The sequence below is a fragment of the Sander lucioperca genome, chromosome 6, assembly GCF_008315115.2.
Source record: "Sander lucioperca isolate FBNREF2018 chromosome 6, SLUC_FBN_1.2, whole genome shotgun sequence".
NCBI lineage: Eukaryota > Metazoa > Chordata > Actinopteri > Perciformes > Percidae > Sander > Sander lucioperca.
In genome coordinates this window covers 21366651-21376650 of record NC_050178.1, presented here as the reverse complement: position 1 = coordinate 21376650, position 10000 = coordinate 21366651, and the positions used below count along the sequence as shown (strand labels likewise).

At 39.7% G+C, this 10000-nt stretch overlaps 1 long non-coding RNA gene across 1 annotated transcript in view; it reads right to left on the bottom strand.

Annotated features, from left to right (window-relative positions):
- Positions 1 to 10000, bottom strand: part of LOC116052973 — a 21205-nt gene that overhangs the window by 11200 nt on the left and 5 nt on the right. Inside the window, exons 1-2 of the long non-coding RNA XR_004897593.1 lie at positions 9970 to 10000; positions 5975 to 5978 (exon numbers count right to left, since the gene is read on the bottom strand). The exon at positions 9970 to 10000 is cut by the window's right edge and continues 5 nt beyond it. This is a non-coding gene — a long non-coding RNA (uncharacterized LOC116052973). The remainder of the gene's footprint in view (positions 1 to 5974; positions 5979 to 9969) is intronic.

The window sequence follows — 10000 nt, the reverse complement described above, 5'->3', positions numbered from 1 at the left end:
CACGGTACAGACGGAGAAACGAAGCGCTTCTCTTCTTTAGTGTTTCTGCTGCTAAACACTGCCGGAAATGTCCAATGTGTTTATCATAAGAAATAAAGGATCTATAAGACAGAAATAAAGGATCTATAAGACAGAAATAAAGGATCTAGAAGACAGAAATAAAGGATTTATAAGACAGAAATAAAGGATCTATGAGACAGAAATAAAGGATCTATGAGACAGAAACACAACAACATGGCGGCCGATCTTTGTGAAGACGCCAGTTGTAATCATCACAAGTCCAGTTGAGTTGGTTTCTCTGCAGCTTTCTGCTCTTAAACTAAACTAACCACAGCTGGAGTTGACCAGTCAAACGTTACAGACATTAGAGTTAAATTACCTTCAGCGGGAGCTTCACACGGAGAGAAAAACTGCGTCACATCAGCCTCTGGAAAGTGAAAGTAAACTTTAAACAGGAAACAAGAGGAGGGCCCCAGAGAGGCTCAGCATTACCACATCTAGGAAATAATGAATGGAACTTCTGACAGTTAACGGCAGTCTTTATCTCGCTCTAGTTCATCACGAATGAGCCAGCCGGGCTTCAGTCCAGATCTGTCTGCCTGCAGCTCCAACACCGAGGACGTTTTGATCCGGAGCACTCAGGTTCTTGTCTCAGATCAGAGACCCGAACCGAATCCAGAAACTGCGGGACCCTCCCGTCTAGCCTAGTCTGGCCAAGCAACAGCAGCCGAGCTCCGGGGCAGAGAACCAGCAGCAGCGGCCGAGGTCCCGACAGAAGCCGGACAGAGATGCTCCTCTGCGGGCAGCAGCTCACCCTCAGCCCGGTAAGAGCTCCGGGAGTTGGTCTCAGCGGTTTGTTAAAATAGATTAATTTATTTTATTTGATAAGATTACAACACACATTTACGTAAGTATAGAGTTGAGGTACTTTCCTTGAGTGTTTCCATGTTCTGCTACTTTCTACTTCTCTACATGTAAGAGGTAAATATTGTACTTTTTACTGCATTACATTTATCTTACAGCTTCTGGTGTGTGTGTGTGTGTCTGTGTCCTTGTGTGTGTCTCTGTCTATGTGTGTGTGTGTGTGTGTTTCTGTGTGTGTGTCTGTGTGTGTGTGTGTGTGTGTGTGTGTGTCTAATGTTATGGGTAGTCAGACAGCTCAGGTAGCATTCTCATAAAAGTTATTCTTCAATTACAGATTTCTCGTCAGAATTAACCCGGAGGAGGGGAAGAAATGCACAGCCCGACAGGATGTCAGCAGGAAGACAGGGAGAGTTGTGCAGAAGAAGGCACCCCCCATCAAACCCCATGTGAACAATTTAATCTGCCTGTTGCTAGATTTCAAATGGAAGACCTTGAACAGAATGCTCCGAATACACACACATACACACACACACACACACACACACACACACACACACACACACACACACACACACACACCATCACAGTCAGCTATACACTGCCCAAGACCCACAAACACACTCACCCCATTACACCCGTGTGTATTTTACTGTTGAGTTTGAGTTTAACAAGAATGCTCAATAAATGCATTTCATTAAAACTTATCAGATCTGTTCATTTTGATTTCCCTTTTTACTTGTTTAATTATTTCTCAATATTGTTATCCATTTTAATATTTGTTGATGGTTAGTAAATAGATTTAGTAATAAAATGTTAAGAATAAATGTGGTAATAAGAAGTATTGATTAAATAATAATAATTATAGTAAGATACGGTAGCCTAATCTATAGTTACAGTAACACATAATTACAGTAAACTACAGTAATCTATAGCTACAGTAATACATAATTACAGTAAACTACAGTAATCTATAGCTACAGTAATACATAAATTACAGTAAATTACAGTAATGTAGTAATGTAGTAAAAATGTCTCTTTACACACCGAAGCTGTTATGAAGACGTAATACGTAGCATACAGCAGCAGGCGGCGCTACTCTGTATTGGCGCCCAAAAAATTTAAATCAGGCAGCTGATTGGACGAACGCGTCACGTGGGTCTGGCTGCTGCTTCCAGATTTTGGATGTTTTCAAACGGCCAATGCGACAATTAACGGTGGCTCATTCAGAATACGATCTCATATCGTACTAAAATAGTTCACCGAAACATGTTTCTGAAAACATTTTAAGAGAGAAATAGGCCGTGCAGTTGCTGAATCTGTCTTCATTTCAGATCAACAAAGGTCAGTTTAAAAGATTTTACTCAGATTTTCAGAGGCTCTAGTCACGCTCATTCCGCTCGCCATTTCCGGGTGAGTCCCGACTGCCCTGTCTCCGACTGAACACTTTGAGTTGGACAAAATGAAGGCCGACAGCTCCTCCAACTGAACACACCGAACACACTCGAGTCACAGACCTCGCCAGACTGTCCAACGGCCGATTTTTGGCCCAGTGTGTAGACGCCATTACTCCAACATTCATTCAGACGGCTAACCGCACTAGTTGGAACAATATACAATACTTAAAGCTACATTGTGTAAGAATTTCTCCCATCTAGCGTTGAGATCATGTATTGCAATCAACTCTTTCTCACCACGCAGTTAAAAGTACGTATTGCAGCTACGGTAGCCTTCACGCTTCAAAAAGCGAAAGTGTACAAAAGAACGTCTATCAGCCGTGGTTGTTGGAGTGCATGTCGGAAAGCGGGCACGCGCGCCACCCGACGAAGAGGAGAGAGAAACAAAAAGGAGACTGCAGTGGTCCAGAGGATAATTAACTAGTTGGGATTTGGTGTGTTCCTCCAAAGCAGCTCCAATGTTCACTCTTTTTCTGATGATGCTGGTCTCTTGCTCTTTTCAATCTTCGTTTTCTTTTTCTGGGCGAAGAAGAAGAAGACTCCTGTTCCTGAAAGTTGGATTTTGAATACATTTGGTCCTAACGATACCCGTTAGCAGCATTAGCAGCAAACTGTGAGTTTATCATGTGACAGAGAAAACGCGAAAGGTGGAGCAGTATGTCCTGTATGTCCCTTACACACACAAACACACACACACACACACACACACACACACACACACACACACACACACACACACACACACACACAATATTTTATTTAGAATTTATTATTTATTTATATTATTTTATTTTTTGAGTTGCTGATGTTTTATTTTGAAGTTTCTGATGTTTTATTTTGAAGTTTCTGATGTGTTGCGTTCAAGTCAGTGAAAAAACTCAAATTAGTCAAATTAAAATATTTATTTAAAGCAATAAAATGTAACTCTTCATACATGTGTTCAGATCTTTTATTAAGTTTTCAGCAAAATAAAATAAAATGAAAAAAAACCTTTAAAACTTAAAAACTGTGAGTTTGTTTTTCCTCGAGAAAAAACGGTGGAATGTCCTTTAAAACCCCGCCACATGACCCCCGTCACATGACCCCCATCACCGCCACAGAGGAGAAACACACGAAGAAAAACATCTGTACAGGAAGCCAGCGGTCTGCTCCGGACACGGAGACACGGGATTGGACGAAACATCTGTCACTCTGAATTATCCCTCCTGGTGTCCTCAGGGTCAAATCTGACCCATTTTTAAAAAGTTTCTGTATCAGAAATTTTGGTTTCTTTTAACCAAACTGTCAAAAAAGAAAAAGTATCCATACAACGAACTTAACAAGTTAAAAATGATCAGTTCACTACTTTCATTGAATTTGGGTGTTTTAGTCAACTTTATAGCATTTGAAGACAAATTTAAAAAAGTGACAAAAAAATTCGGAAAAAAACAACAAAAACGTCAAATAAAGCGCTGTAAAAAAAATCAACAAAAACCGGAAAAAATGAGTAAACAGCTTCAAAAACGTCAAAGTTTTGGTTTAAAATTTTGACCCAGAAAAACTCAAAGTTGCTTGTTGGTCGACAGGAAGACAGCATGAGGGTTAAACTAACACGCCCAAACCTCATATCTCATCAACATCCTGGTATACTGGTAACTGTTACCATGGTAACATTCTGGTATACTGGACATAAACAGGAGGCAGCGTGGAGACTCCTCCCACTGCTGGTAGTTACCATGGTAACGTTAGTAGAGTGGAGACTCCTCCCACTGCTAAACCAAAACGTAGCGATGGAGACGTAGCCTGAGCCTGGCCAAACGTCTGAATGTGATTTAACAGTGTGATTGATGCGTCTGTTGGCAGTTTGAGACACTAATGATCCCAAACTCCACACAGGTGATGCTGCGTTCAGGTGCAACAGAAACAAACGGAAACTTCAGAGAGATTAGATCTTTAGAACTAGATTTTAAATCTTCATATTCTCTGCTCTGTGTTTTTTACGTTTACACCATAGAGCAGCACTTTTAATTTCATAGTTTGTACTTGCAGTGACAATAAAGTAAATTCTGATGCTCGTTCCCATGTCCCACGTCCCCTGAACGCAGCATGAGCCCTGGTTAACACCTGGGATTATGGAAATATAAAAACGTCTTTAAACTAAACTTTGGTCATTTTCTTGCTGTGTGTTCATGTCAGTGGAGTTTAAACTGTTTAGAATAAACAAAGGGACATTTTGGGTGGCAGTTGTTCGCTGTGACATCACGATGAACACTGTGACATCACGATGAACACTGTGACATCACGATGAACACTGTGACAGCACGATGAACACTGTGACATCACGATGAACACGTCAGACATGATATATGTAAACACACACATACAGACACAAAAATACTGAAGTATACATATGAAGTGGATGCAGAGAGATGATTGGGTTCCAGTCTGTAACCATGACAACAGATTAACTCCACGGCACAAACACGAGACAACGACTCTCTTTAAAAACATCGGGTTGACCTAGTGACATCACAAGGGAAGCTCCGCCCCCTTCAGCCGTATTTTCATTAACTTAAAAAAAAATTCTCGTCCTTTGACCTTTTTATTCGGTCCGTCAATGATGCTCTGTGAGACAGACAGACACACACACACACACACACACACACACACACACACACGGGTGCTAACAACTTTGTACACATTGTCAGTATGTTCTACAAAGATATTAATATCTCGGTTATAATAAATCTCAATACCTCTGAAAGATTTAAAATTAATGGGGTCAGGCAGGGGTGCCCTATCTCCCCCTTCTTATTTATTTTAGTCACTGAATTATTGTCGCTTAAAATTATATCTGACAGAGATTTTGAAGGAATCTCAATATTTGGTAAGGAGTTAAAAATGTCCCAATTGGCAGATAACACTATGATTTTTTAAAGGACAAGAACCAGTTATGTAACTATTCAGTTGATAGACCAGTTTTCCAAGGCTTCAGCTTTAAGATTGAATATGTCCAAATGTGAAATCTTATCTCTGCATAGTTGTGATGCTTGAGTAATTGGAAACATCCCAGTTAAGGATTCTATTAAGTATCTGTACATATTTATAACTAGAAATATTACAGCTAAACATCTACATTTTTTAAGTAGACTAAAAAAGACTAAAACTATGTTTAACATCAACATAGGGATTTGTCTATTTTGGGCAGAGTTCTCCTATTCAAAGCAGAGGGTGTCAAGCACACCAGGAGATGGACCCACAAATGCACGACTCAGGTGAGCAAAATTCAATGGTTTTATTAAAGCACGAATAAAACAGGCAAAGGGAAATCAGAGAAACAGGCAGTAGTCAAAAATTCAAATCCTAAAATAGAGAAGGTGAATTGGCAACAGGTTCTCACACTCATCTCGTAAAATATGGACGCTTGGTCAGGTGCCTTTGTCGTTCTTATTGACGCTAAAAGTCTCCTTTAGCGCTATAAGTAAACGTCTTGGTCGGGACTATTGCCGTCCCTTTTGACGCAGTTATGTTAAGGAAAAGGTCGTGGGTGGGCGTACGGTTCTGTGACACGCGGGAGGAAAGAAAAAAGCGACTATAGCCAGCGTGACAAGCGGTACGCGAACCCCGCTCTCCTGGGTGAAAGTCCTGTGTTTGTTTGACCCATCCACCACCCCAACCATCCTCCATATGCGGAAATTCGCCGTTACATACTACTCTCTAAATCCTCTCTAACTGCTGCTCTCCACAGTGCGTTACACAAACACGCTGAAAGACGCCTTTTTCGTCGCATCAGACGCTGACAGCCACTGTCCAAACGTCCTTATTTTACGAGTTCAAAATGAGAACGGATTAGAATTGGAGAAGGGCTTGGCTTCTACCGTATAAGTACTGTGTTTCTAACAAAGCTAATGAAGTACACCTCAACATGTTACATAACATATACCCTACTAATCACCTTGGTGCTAAATGTGCCCACATTGACTCTTCCTGTACATTTTGGAAACAGAATATTGAAACAATATCTCACCTTTTTTTAATTGTAAAATATCCAAAAGATTTTGGACAGATTTAGAGTCTTACTTTTTTAAACCCACAGACTTTGTCTACACCTTTAACCTTAAAGATATCATCTGTTTCTACGATAATTCAGTAAATGGTGCTCTTGAGTATCTAATTCATTTCATCATTCTGTATGCCAAATTTTATATTCACAAGCAGACATTTTCTAATTCATCTCCTAATTTTGTACCTTTTCTCATAGAATTTATATCGCTACTTAGATCGTTGGATAACAAAAAACTTATTAAAATTGTGGAAACTGTAGAGCTTACTGTAGAGAACTTCCCTAAAACCTCTGACTAATTGTAAATTCATGTTTTTATGTGCCTCTTTTTATTTATTTTTCTATGTAATGATTCTGTTATTAACAATGACATGATGATTTATAATGTCACTGATTATTGGTAATGTTGTCATTTGTTATTTTAGAGAGAAATATAAAAATATCTTATAAATATAAGTTTATATTAAATGGGTAAAAATTGTTGCAAAAAACAGTCAGGTGAGCTGACAAGTGATGGAAAGTATATGTTGTGTAAAGGGAAAAGGAATGTGACGTTTATGAAAAAATGGAAGAAAAAGCAAGGATTTAATGGAAAGTTAAGTGTACAAGAATGTACTAAGTTGGTGGAAGAAACAGAAAAAGAATGTGGTAAAAATGACAGAAAAGGGAGAAAAGAGGAGTTATACGAAGCAAGAGAGTGGTTGGGAGAAGCAAAAACAATGAAAAGAAGGGGTAGATAAGAGAAAAACTTACAAAGAAAAACAAAACTTTAAACTTTAAGTTAAGTTTAAAGTTTAAGCTTTAAACTTAGTAGACAATCAGGCTGCTGTCTACAAAAAGATAATGAAGACATTGATGTTTATTTCGAAAGACTAAAGGAGAGCTTTGATGCCCATAGCAACGTGACCGCTCCAGGGGTCCCAGACCCAAATTGTCCTTATGAACAATTGAAGGAACACCTTCTTAAACGCTGCTCTACCCCTGATAAGCAACTTTGTGGAGAAACACATGGTTGATAATCGCACTGCAGGAATAGCCCCCATCCGCGAGCATGCTAGACACACCCAAAACTATTTCAAGAAAAAGAATAATAAGAAAAATCTGCTTTTTGTTTTAGAAAATGGAAAGCTTTACACTGTCTGAAAATGCGGGGAGGGGCAGAGGGAAGTTTAGGGGTAGAGGCTGAGGAAAAGGAAGGGGCGGATCGAGTAGATCAGGCCAGAGTGTCTGTTTTGTGTGTGGGAAACCTGGGCATTGGGCCAGAAACTGCAGAGACAAAAACAACAGTAGATAGTGAGCAGACTGACACACGTGACTTCTCTGCATGACTAGACACAGACAGAGAGGAGAAGTGAGAGAGACACGAGCTGAAGAGACTGAAGAGGAACTTAATTAATATTACAACAAGACATCAGACCAGAAGTTACTCTGACTAACATAGGACATGAAGTTTCTTTTTTGTGTGATACAGGAGCCTTTAGGTCTGTCTTACACCCTGATGATGTACCGAATTTAACTGCCACAAGAAAAAAAAAGAAGAAAAAGTAATTAAACGTGGAAAGATTTGGGAAGGTTTGTGACAGCTTGCAAGGAGACTGGAGATTGGGTACCGCTGGAGAAGCGCATAGAAAAAGCAAGAGATTAAACGCTTATTGCAAATCATTGAACTGGACAACAAGTGCCAAACCTGCAGGTCATCTACAGGGGAGAAGAAAAACAAGCTGATATATTGATAATTATGTCCTTACAGAAAAACAAGAGGAACAATTCAGTTCAATACAATGATTTACAACCTGATAAAAAGTATTTCTCTGTGGTCAAGAATCCGTTCTAGTTTTTGTTGAACTGTTAGACATTGTTGTTGTGACATTGTTGTAAAAGGTAAACAGTCATTTTAATCTATTTTATTTCAATTGAAATGTTATTTTATTGTAAGATTACAACATGAGCACAAACTAAATTCTGCTATTTGAAGTTGTTGAATCCAACAAAGTAACCTACAGCAAAGTATGATTTTCATGATGTGGTAGAAGCAAGCCATCTATTTATCTTCCTGAACTGAATGGTTGTGTCCCATTGCAGAATAAAATACTTCCAAATGCCCAAAATCCATCTTGACTCCTGTGTCATATATGAGTCAGTCCAAAGGTTAACAGAGTGGTGGAATTACTAACACCATTGTAAATATGTGAATAACACACATCTCAATGCTGACTTAATGTGTAGTATTTTGTTTTAGCAATTGAATTTCCTAAGTACATACTAAAAAGAAATGGAAAGACAAAATGTACCCAAAATATGAAAATATTTATTCAAAAACATTTAACAGACATTGAAACATTCATTTATAATCAGGAACTGGAACAGGCGATGAAACATTTGCTAGGGTTGCAAATAGATTAGGCAATAAAAAGGAGGCCCAAAATCACATAGACAAATAAGACTGGTTGCAGAAAACAAACGAAAAAATACACCAAACTAAATGTAAGAAAGAGAAAAAATGAAAATAAATAAATCACAATTTGCTTGTTCAGTCACTTCACTGGCACAAACAGTCAGTTGCAAGCAAAAATGACCCTCAGTGTATATTTAGGGACTCCAGGTAAGTTATGACATCTCTGAGGATTTCAATCCTGAGGTCCTCTCTGCAGCCTCCAAGAGGGTCAAACTGCTCTTCAACTTGTTGAGTCGTCACAGTGTCCAGAGTAAAGCGTGTCTGAGACACTTGCACTCGTTCAGGCCGGTTGATATCAGGGGGCTCTCCTGCAGCAGCCCCCCCCCCCCCCGTCCCTGCAGCTTCAGCCTCTCTTGTTGGAGCAGCACGGCCACCACCCATTGCTCCCACAGTGCTGTCTGTCTCACCAGCAACTTCTGAGGTCTCAGACGCAAACAGATTCGTTATTGCTGTGGCTGGCTGTATCTGCTGTGCTAGGCAATCCCTAACAAAGATGGCAAGGGGGACTGGTGCCTCTCTGTCCTTAGACCATGGTGGTCCCACTGGTTCGTGAAGGCATTCAAGTCCCTGTTGATCCTTAAATATAAAATAAATAATATACATAGTGCAGTGCCCAAAGAAGCATTTCATTACAAAACGTGACACAAGTCAACAGCATTTCTACAATATCATGATCACAGCTTCCGTCTTTAAAAGATTGGAAGTGGAAGAAGTGTACAATGTTCATGAGGAATCTGTTCAATCATTCTGAATGATTTTATACAAAGTTCATTCATTAGTTTATAACAATAACCTGAAATATTTCTGTAAGTGTGATCCTGTACAGACTCAACTGATCAGCAGTGAGAAACAGGAGGAGACTCTCTGTCCTACACAGAACATAGAGACACTGAGGAACCAGGAGAGCAGAACCCAAACCCAGGATAAAGAGGCTGAGTGAATGTAGTGTTGAAGGTGTAGATGTGGATCAGTGAATCAGAGGAGACTGTGTAGAAGGACAGAGAGCCAGCAGGACAGTCCACATAAACTGCTACTCTACCAGAGATAGAGGAGGAGGAGATGGATGTTTCTCTGTTATTGTGACAGACATAGTAACCACCATCAGAGCCGTTCAGACTCCAGGAATGATCATTATATCCAAACAGACAGTCAACACTGTTTCCTCTCCTCCTGATTACTCTGTAA